Here is an 11267-nt window from a genome sequence, read left to right as displayed (position 1 = left end):
CAGCACCGCTCTGTGAAATCTATAGCGGCTGCGGCCAGGTATGGCACACCCGTCCCCTATTTGAATCACCAAGAAGCAGATGTGCAGTATCAGGCCCAGCCACTATACTGTCTAGTGCAGGGGCAGACATGGACAGCTTGGGGCCCCTGTGCAAGAACTGTGTCTGGGCCCTCTCCTTTTTTGGTGACAAAGCTGCAGATGATATATACTGTCTGTGTGTATAATATTTATACACTGCTCAAACAATAAAGGGAACACTTAAACAACAGAATATAACTCCAAGTAAATCAAACTTCTGTGAAATCAAACTGTCCACTTAGGAAGCAACACTGATTGACAATCAATTTCACATGCTGTTGTGCAAATGGAATAGACAATAGATGGAAATTATTGGCAATTATCAAGACACCCTCAATAAAAGAGTGGTTCTGCAGGTGGGGACCACAGACCACATCTCAGTACCAATGCTTTCTGGCTGATGTTTTGGTCACTTTTGAATGTTGGTTGTGCTTTCACACTCGTGGTAGCATGAGACGGACTCTACAACCCACAGAAGTTGCTCAGGTAGTGCAGCTCATCCAGGATGGCACATCAATGCAAGCTGTGGCAAGAAGGTTTGCAGTGTCTGTCAGCGTAGTGTCCAGAGGCTGGAGCCGCTACCAGGAGACTGGCCAGTACACCAGGAGACGTGGAGGGGGCTCGAGTCCTTGCCCCGCATGTTTCGCAGCTGTTATACAGCCCAAAAAAACACACGGGCATTGCCTGCCATACATGGGCAATCACCGCATGTTTTTTTTGGGGTGCCTAACAGCCGCAAAACATGCGGGGCTGGGACTTGAGCATGTCACTCGAGCACCCGCAATACTCGGTGCATACCTGAGCATCCGATGCACACTCAAGTAGCGAGCACTTGTGCTCAAGACTAATGACAACTTATTCAATATGATGACCTAATGTTATCAAATTCCGTGTCGTACCTCTGGGTTCAAAATGCTCACTATGCCCCTTGATAAAATCTTTAAGGGGTGTAGTTTCCAAAATGGGGTCACTTGTGGGGAGTTTCCACTGTTTAGGCACATCAGAGGCTCCCCAAACGTGGCATGGCGTCCGCTCTTGATTCCAGCCAATTTTGTGTTCAAAAAGTCACACGGTGCTCCTTCCTTTCCAAGCCCTGCCGTGCGCCCAAACAGTGGTTTTTCCGCACATATGGGGTATCAGTGTACTCAGGAGAAATTGCACAACAATTCTTGGGGTCCATTTTCTCCTTTTACCCTTGTGAAAAGAAAAAGATTTGGGACTAAAATATCACTTTTGTGGAAAAAGTTAGATTTTTTTTATTTTCATGGAAACTTCTGTAAAGCACCTGGGGGTTCAAAGTGCTCACCACACATCTAGATAAGTTCCTTGAGGGGTCTAGTTTCCAAAATAGGGTTACTTGTGGGGGGGTTTCCACTGTTTAGGCACATTGGGGGCTCTCCAAACACGACATGGCGTCCGCTCTAGATTCCAGCCAATTTTGCATTCAAAAAGTCATACGGTGCACCTTCCCTTCCGAACCCTGCTGTGTGCCCACAAAGTGGTTTTCCCCCATATATGGGGTATCGTCATGCTCAGGAGAAATTGCCCAACAAATTTTGTGGTCCATTTTCTATTGTTACCCCAGTGAAAATAAAAAAATTGGGGTCTGAAGTAAAATTTTTGTGAAAAAAAAATAAATGTTAATTTTTTCCTTCCACATTGCTTCAGTTCCTGTGAAGTACACGTGAAGGGTTAATAAACTTCTTGAATGTGGTTTTCAGCACCTTGAGGGGTGCAGTTTTTAGAATGGTGTCACTTTTGTGTATTTTCTGTCATATAGACCCCTCAAAGTCACTTCAAATGTGATGTGGTCCCTAAAAACTGGTTTTGTAAATTTTGTTGGAAAAATGAGAAATCGCTGGTCAACTTTTAACCCTTTAACTTCCTAACAAAAACAAAAAAATTGTTGCAAAAATTGTGCTGGTTTAAAGTAGACATGTGGGAAATGTAATTTATAAACTATTTTGTGTGACATAACTCACTGATTTAAGAGCATAAGAATTAAAAGTTTGAAAATTGCAACATTTTCAAAATTTTCGCCGAATTTCCATTGTTTTCACAAATAAACGCAAGTCATATCGAAGAAATATTACCACAATCATGAAGTACAATATGTCATGAAAAACCAAACTTTTTCAGAATTAGTGGGATCCGTTGAAGCGTTCCAGAGTTATTACCACATAAAGTGACAGTGTCAGAATTGTAAAATTTGGCTTGGTCAGTAAGGACATAATTGGCTCCGTCACTAAGGGGTTAAGGGGAAACATGTAAATGTTCAGGTGTGGCCTAGTCAAAGCCCAGATCTTAATCCAATTGAGAATCTGTACTCAGACATGAAGATTGCTGTTCACCAGAGGAAGCCATCTAGCTTGAAGAATCTGGAGCAGTTTTGCTCATCAATTCTAGGCTTTGCTGCATTGCGCCTCGTGGTGAGTAAAACAAATTTTAGGGGAAATTTCGAATTTCAAACAATCCGTTCATCTCTAGTGCATTTGTATACAATTAATAAAGTTAAACAGGTGTGCCAAAACAGACATGCATAGTTAAAGCACCACTCCAGTTTTTTATTTTTTTTATTTCAGACCTGGAGTGGTGCTGCTAATCTAAGCTCCCTGCCCCTGTCTTACCAGCCGCCATCTTCATCTTTTATTGCCATCACTTTGGTCGGTCTTTTGCAGGTTGTGACCTGCCGAATCACTTCAGTGTTTGCTGGGTGATCCGGAAGTCACAACTCAAAGTAAGTATATGAGAACCAGAAAGAGGCTTTCACAGACTTACACTGTGAGATCAATATCACCACTCGAGCGCTGAAATAGAAAAAAAACGCTGGAGTGGTGCTTTAGTGTCTCAAGTTACTGTAATTTCTTGTTAGATTTTTTGCTATGCAAATTAAATTGCTCTGGCCAAAAATGATGATGAAACCACCAATGTAAAGTAGGTATACAGCTTCCAAATGTGACAATGTAACAAAAGCCCACAGTTTAGTTGCTAAAATCACGGTAAAATCTTTCTCATAGCCTTTCTTGGGGGACATAGGATTCATGGGTTATATGCTGCCACCTGGAGACTGATACTAAGAATACATCTTAGAAAAAAGCCGACTCCTCTCTGACAGACTACATCTGGGCATCTGACACTCAACTATTCGCTTAAGAGCAGTATGTGAAGCAAAACCAAGAACCCCCAAAAAGGAGGGTGTTGTGTCCCCCAATGAAGGCTATGAGAAAGAGGTTTTATGGTGAGTACCAAAAATCTTAATTTCTTGGATGATTCATTGGGGGACACAGCAACCATGGGATGTACTAAAGTAGTCCCTGGTGTGGGAAAACTAATACCAGTTCTGCACAAGAATAGCAATCCCTCTACTACCTGATCAACTGTGGCTTGTAGTACACTAAAACTTGCAACCCTAGACACAAAGGTAAGAGCTCCACAAAGATGTAGACTGAAGACTAAGTTACTGTCTGTTTTGAATAGAAGAATGGAGGCTTCTACCACACAGGGGGAGTGAGCCGTGCCCTGGCAGGGGCTTCCTGGCTTAGCCCAGTGTTCTGCATTGACAGATCAAAATCAGTTAACTGATAGACCTAGAGGCAGTCTGACCTCTGCAAGAGCATACCTGGATGACGAACAAGGCATCTGAACACCCCAATAAAGTGACAAGTAGATCTGCACTGCTGTGACTACTTCAGATTATGTAAGAACCTCTCATGGAAATGAGACTCAAAATGCTTAAAGGAAGCAGAGCAATATTCTCATTAACAAAGAAGGCAGAGGATATGCTAAGGGGAAAGGAAAGTGACAAACAGAAGACCACTCTGTCCCGGAGAAAGAGATACACAGGTGAGAGGCACCACTCAGGCCCTCGTCTGATGGAAGAGATCTCTAATAGGAAAAAAATCACTCTGTAGGTGTGAGGGGGTGGTTGAAGATTCCCACTCCACTGCCATCTAAAGCTGTTTTACTAGATATGATTACCTGTGTAAACATAAAAAAATGTTATAAACATGAAAGGTGTTTAGCAGATATGTATTACATGTATAAATATAAGAGATATTATTTGGGTTTTGGCCATTAGATGGCAGCGGTTTGCACAATCATACTACTGTCACCTGTGTGTCAGTTGGAAAACAAAAACAGTTGGAGCGCCAATGGTGAAGAGCCTGAGGTTTGGGGGGGGGGGAGAAGGGGGAGATGTTGTGATCACTCACCTGGTCCTGTTGTGCCAAGGAGCCCCGCACAACAAGGGAAAACGCTTCCAGGTGGGAGCCTGTATGATGACCACAGCTTAACAGGGACTGCTGTAAGGAGTTTCTTCCTGCTTCATCGGTCACATGACCGGGACCGTGTGACCGAAGTGGGCTTTCCACAATGACATCACGGCAAGTCCTGTAGTAAGCTAGTTGTAAACAGAGCAGCTTCCACCGCTATCAGGTAGATCTACCTGAGGAAGATAGCTTCTGCTATCGAAACGCGTCGTGGCGTTAGAGAGCATATTTAACAATAAAAGGTTTGTGTTTTATAACCTTAATTCCATTTCTAGTTGTTCTAGCGCTTCCCTAACACTGCACAATTCTTTCCTTCTTGACCTGTGTGTCAGTTGGCACACAGGAAAATAACCGGTTTAAGCCGCCTTAAGCGACAATTGAGAACTGAAGGATTTCTGAGAGTTGAAGGTGGCCATCTTTGAGCGCAGTTGTAAGAGACAGTGAATAGAGACAAACATGAGAGGATTCCTGTCAGAGACAGACTGTTCCTGTAATTCCTGTCAGAGAAGAAGAAGCACGTTGAGAGGACAACTACGATTGGATGCAGAGTTGAATTCCTCCCAAAAGCATCGTCTGTGTCGTGAATGGTCATCTGCTAGCCTGTCAGGCTAAAACTGCGCTTCAGGTGACAAGCCCAGGAACCACTCCATGGTCTCCCAGCTAAACGGCCGTTTGGACGATCAGACAGCCTTTTCAGTGATCATTTAGCAGCCGATAAGTCCTGAGTTCAGGCCCCACCACAGGGATCCCGGTGGGCATATGCATGCAGTCTATTGAGAGAGTTTGGCGCCAAACATAAATTCTCATTTAGAGACATTGTTTGCCAATAGAGCTGTGTGAATATTAGTTAGTTACTCCACTCAGTGGGTGAGCTTGGTTATACAGAGCATAACTGAATTGTAATTTTAGAGAATTATTAAGTTTGTGAATCTCTGCGTTGCACCATTGTAGGGGCCGCCTCTTGCACTCATCTAATTACACCCTTGCTCTGGGTAACTCCCAGGGCACTATTGCAGCATTTGCCAAAATATGCTGATTAAAAACCTCATCCCAGCGCGCCTAGTAGGCGACCAGTTAGCAGTCGTGGTGCCTCGGCCAGCTCCGCGTTGTGTGGGGGAGACTGCGCATGTGCACTTTACCCGGCTCCACCTATGGGAATACAAGCTCTCGCGAGAAGTCAGTGTTTTATTCCTACGTAATGTGCCGTGCTGCTTATGGCGGCGCTGGTGATAGTGCTGTGAGCTGTTGGGTATGAAGTGTAACAGAACAGAAACTACCACCTGAAACTGCTGCTTCAAGTTCAGATCAGTCAAGGAACATCCGCCACAATAGTAACCTACAAGGCCAAAGAAGAGAACTTGCGCTGAAGACACAACACTTGATCTGAAACAAGAAGTTTGTGCCTACTCAACAGCTACACAAGAGCACTTCCCAACGCTGCTATTAGTCTTAGTTTTATTCTCAGCGCCGCACTCTGCACTCGCATTGTGTGGCGGGAGTCGTCTTTCTTAGCTCAGTAGATCATTTTCTCACTATCTCTTTTTAAACTAGTAACCAACAACCTTCTGTACCATCTGCTGTCTACACAAACCGGTAATACTACTGAGTGCAATACCCGAATATCTTAGCAAGATGAGCTTTGACCCCAACCTTCTCCACAACAATGGACACAATGGGTACCCAAACGGTACTTCCGTACTGCGTGAAACGGGCATGATTGAGAAACTGCTAACATCTTATGGATTCATACAGTGTTCAGAACGTCAAGCTAGACTATTCTTCCACTGCTCACAATACAACGGAAACCTGCAAGAGCTTAAAGTGGGAGATGATGTGGAGTTTGAAATGTCCTCAGACAGGCAGACCGGTAAACCTATTGCGGTTAAATTGCTAAAGATCAAAACTGAAATTATGCCAGAAGAAAGAATTAATGGAAATGTCGTCTGTGCCTAATTTGGAAAGCAAATCCCCTACTGCTCCAGGCCAGAGTCCCTCAGGGAGTGTATGCTATGAGCGTAATGGAGAAGTATTTTATTTAACCTATACCCTAGAAGATGTGGATGGAAATATTCAGCTTGAAACTGGAGACAAAATTTATTTTATTATTGAAACTAACAAACACACTGGTGCAGTAAGTGCTCGTAACATCATGCTGCTTCTGAAAAGTAAACAAATGCTTTGTCAGGGTGTGGTCTGTGCCATGAAGGAAGCCTTTGGGTTCATTGAAAGGGGTGATGTTGTAAAAGAGATCTTCTTTCACTACAGTGAATTTAAGGGAGACATCGATGCCTTACAACCTGGAGATGATGTCGAATTTACAATCAAGGATCGAAATGGTAAGGAGGTTGCAACTGATGTGTGGCTTCTGGCTCCAGGAACTGTTATTTTTGAAGATATCAGCGTAGAACACTTTGAAGGTGTGGTTACCAAAGTTATCCCTAAAGTACCCAATAAAAACCAGAATGATCCTTTACCAGGACGTATAAAAGTTGACTTTGTGATCCCTAAAGAGCTTCCTTTTGGAGGCAAAGATACAAAATCCAAGGTGACCCTGCTGGAAGGCGACCATGTGCGATTCAACATTTCTACCGATCGTCGGGACAAATTGGAACGTGCCACAAATATTGAAGTCCTTCTAGATACCTTCGAGTTTACGGATGAGTCCAGAGAAATGGACATGCTTTCTGCCCAGAGAAATCATGCCATCAGAATTAAAAAGCTCCCCAAAGGCACCGTCTCATTCCACACCCAGTCCGATCATCGCTTCGTTGGCATTGTAGAAAAAGAAGCCACTGCTGCCTCTGCCAAGTCCACCAGCCCAAGCAAAGGAAAGGAAAAGGAAGGTGAAGAAGGGATCATCTCGTATGAAAACTGTGGTATAAGACTTACTGTGTCTTATCACCTGAAAGATCTGGAAGGGTCCCCTCCTAACATGGTCAAAAATACTAAATTTAAGTGCTATTCATCTATTAATAAACCTACGAGGTTTATGATGAATCGCATTAAGCAAAAAAGAACACATAATAGAATTGATAGGATTATTTCAGATGATGGTACTCTTCTCTCACATCCTAAAGATATAGCGAATGCGTTCGCTAAATTTTATCACAACTTATACAATATTAATGGCCAATCCTCATTTATACAACCTGAAAAAAATGCTATAGGAAAATTTCTAGATTCTATTAATCTCCCAAAAATCAAATCAGATGATTTAATCACTTTTAATTCTCCTTTTTTATATAAAGAAATTGAAATTGTTATACAAAATGTAAAATCTTTTAAATCCCCAGGACCGGATGGCTTTAGTAATGAATATTACAAGAATTTTAATGAAATTTTAACCCCACATTTGTCCAATATGTTTAACCTGGCATCCCATCAAGTTTTTTCCCTAAAGAAATGCTTGAAGCAACGATAATATTAATCCCAAAACCTAATTGTGATCTTGAGAAAGTTAAAAATTATAGGCCTATATCTCTAATAAATTCAGATATTAAAATTTACTCAAAATTAATAGCTAATAGATTAAGCAAAATAATCCCCTATTTAGTAAATAATGACCAAATTGGCTTCGTCAAGGGCAGACAATCTACGGAAGGAATAAGAAGGGTTCTCAACACTATACAGTTTATTAATGCTTCTAAGATACCCTCCATCCTAGTAACCCTAGACGCGGAAAAAGCCTTTGACAGACTAAATTGGGATTTTTTAAGGCAAACCATATTAAAATTTGGCTTTGACAATCAATTCTTATTTATCTTATATTAGTGCTTTATATACGAATCCTAGTGCTAAGATTTACACCAATAATCATTTATCAAGTTCTTTTCAAATTTCAAATGGCACTAGGCAAGGTTGTCCCCTCTCTCCCCTTATTTTTATTTTGGCCATAGAATCCTTAGCGCAAAAAATTAGAGAAAATCACAAAATAACTGGAATATCTATACCTTCCCGTCATTTTAAGGTGAGTTTATTTGCAGATCTTTTAATGTCCCTCTCCGATCCCTTAAATTCTATTAAAGAATTAATTAATATATTATGTTCATTTTCAGATATTTCCTATTTCAAAGTAAATAAAGACAAATCAAAAATACTTTATTTCAACATAAAAAAGAACTAGCAGATGAAATAGAGAACATATCATCTTTTAGTAAGGCCGGTAAAGATTTTATTTATTTAGGAATTATAATCACAAAAAATATTGATAATATTATTACATCTAATTGTGAACAACGAAACAAAGTTATAACTAAAGACTTAAATTCTTTCCGTAATATTGACCTTTCATGGATAGGGAAAAATTTAATAGTTAAATCAATTATTCTTCCTAAAATATTATATGTGTTCAGATCTCTCCCTCTTTTAATTTCTATTATTCAAATAACTTATCTCCAATCATTACTAAACTCATTCATATGGAATTATAAGAAAGCCAGAATCGCCACAAATATTTTATATAAGCAAAAGATACATGGAGAACTAAGCCTCCCAAATATTTCGGTCTATCATAAAGCAATTCTTATCAAACAAAGTTTACACTGGCTTTCGCACTCTGAGGCTCCGGCCTGGGTGGATTTGGAATATACCCTAAATAATAACGCTCATCCTAAAGAGTTATTACTTCAACATATTTTTACTAAATCGCCTTTAATTACTTCTCATCCTATTTTCCAGGCATTGATATATGCCTGGAAACAATTCTCAATTCCCAAAAAAAGGTTCAAACAGATATACCTATATAAAATCTTTGCCATTATCTATTATCGCTTCTTTATACAAGTTCTGCATTCCCGATTCCTGGTTGGACCATGGAATTAAAAAATTTAAAAATATTTTTGATGGGCCAGACTTCTTTCCTTTTAAAATTCTGAAAGATAAATTTAATTTAAATACCTCTGATTTTTTGCATTATCTCATAATAAAAGATAATACTAATAAATTTATTAAAAGTCATCCCCTTTGTTCTGAGGCCTCTTCCAACTTACTTTGTAATATAAATCATAACATTTTCTGGAGTTTAAAATATATATATATATAATTGGTACAACAAAGATACGGAATTAACTAAAACTCCTTATATGACCAAATGGGAATCTGTTCTAAAAACTTCTTTTCATATTGACAAATGGGAAAGTGCCATTTTTTTTTCATATAAATCTAATATCTCTATGCCATTGCATGAGTCATATTTTAAGTTATTATCAAGATGGTATTATACCCCCCTAAGATTATCATATATTGACCCAGATAATCAGCCTAATTGTTGGAGAAGTTGTGGAATGATTGGAGATATGCTTCATATGTTTTGGGAATGCCCTAGAATTAAATATCTATGGACACAAATATTAGGTCTATTAAAAAGAATTGCCAAAAATAGTATTATTATTACTCCCCAACTAGTTTTATTTTCCATTGGTATAGAAGATGTTGATCCGTCAATTAGACCTATCCTAATACATATTCTTCTGGTCACTAAAAACTCCATTGTCTATCATTGGAAAGATGCAAATTCCCCTTTATTTTCTGACATTGTGGAAAAAATCAAATTGCACAAAATTTATGAGCAGAAATTTGCTATAGCAAACAATTGCTTTGATAGATTCTCCAAAAAGTGGTTGCGTTAGTCGGAACTGTTTCCTTAATTGCTTGGACTTTGACACTAAATCTTTCAAGTGGTTATTTCCATTAATATATGCATTTATCTTATTTGATTATATGTATTCTTATTGATACAAGTCTTTGTAAACCGGAGTTCTTCCATCTATTTGTGTGTAATGTTTATCCCTTTGTTCTTTTCCCCCTACCCTTATAAACCTTCCCTTAGTTTCTTTGTTCATTTAAAATTTAATAAAATTATTGGAAATGGAAGGGTCCCCTCCTCCGCAGGTTGGAGACAAGGTAGAGTTCAACATTTGTGAAACAAAAAGGACCGGTCAGCAGAGCGCAGTTACCATGAAAGTTCTCGGCTGGAGCGCCAACAGTAAAAGGTTTCATGGTTATGTGGCCATTCTAAAAGATAACTTTGGATTCATTGAGACTGCAAATCACAATAAAGAAATCTTCTTTCACTACAGTGAGTATTCTGGAGATGTGGATAAGCTTAAGCTAGGAGATAGGGTGGAGTACTGCTTGTCCAAAGGAAAAGGAAACAAGATCAGTGCGGAGAGGGTCACCAAGGTCCACCAAGTTAACGGGTCAACTGATGAAGTTGATCCAACAGTGTACTGGGGTAAAGTAGTCCGACCCTTACGAAGTGTAGATCCAACACAGACTGAATACCAGGGTATGATAGAGCTTCTAGAAGAGGTAGTGGACAAACAAAAGATAGCAGAAGAGACTCCTGAAGAATCTGTGGATGCAGAAGCTGAAGCCAACACTGAAACCAACAATCAAGGTAGCATGAAAGGACGCCTTTTTCCCTTTGGCATCATGGGAATGGTAAATAAAGCTGATTGTCTACAGAAAGGAGAAACAGTCAAGTTCCAGCTGTGCGTTCTAAGCCAGAATGGGCAGACCATGGCCTGCAACATTGAGCCCCTACGCCGGGGTACTGTGGAGTGTGTTAAAGATCAGTTTGGGTTCATTAACTATGAAATTGGTGATAGCAAGAAACTCTTCTTTCATGTGAAAGAGATACAAGATGGAGTGGAGCTGCAGGCTGGGGACGAGGTGGAGTTCTCGGTTATTCTAAATCAGAGAACTGGGAAATGCAGTGGTTGTAATGTTACACTGATCAGTAAAGGCCCTGAACTGGTGGCAGCTCCTCGCCCAGATAGATTAGTGAGTCGTCTGAAGAGCATAACATTGGATGATGCCAGTGCACCCCGTCTCATGGTCGTGCATCAGCCAAGAGGCCCAGATAACACAAAGGGATTTGGCATAGAGCGAAAGATCCGTCAAGCTGGTGTCATAGACTAA

General features: G+C 40.3%; 1 pseudogene; it reads left to right on the top strand.

Moving 5' to 3' along the window:
- The first annotated feature begins 5486 nt into the window (after window positions 1-5486).
- Window positions 5487-11267, top strand: LOC141275403 (cold shock domain-containing protein E1-like; annotated as a pseudogene).

The sequence above is a fragment of the Phyllobates terribilis genome, unplaced genomic scaffold, assembly GCF_046119375.1.
Source record: "Phyllobates terribilis strain yellow unplaced genomic scaffold, ASM4611937v1 Scaffold_1__5_contigs__length_1240528914, whole genome shotgun sequence".
Taxonomy (NCBI): Eukaryota; Metazoa; Chordata; class Amphibia; order Anura; family Dendrobatidae; genus Phyllobates; species Phyllobates terribilis.
Note: the sequence above shows the minus strand (reverse complement) of the source record. Positions and strands in the feature narration are given on the sequence as shown.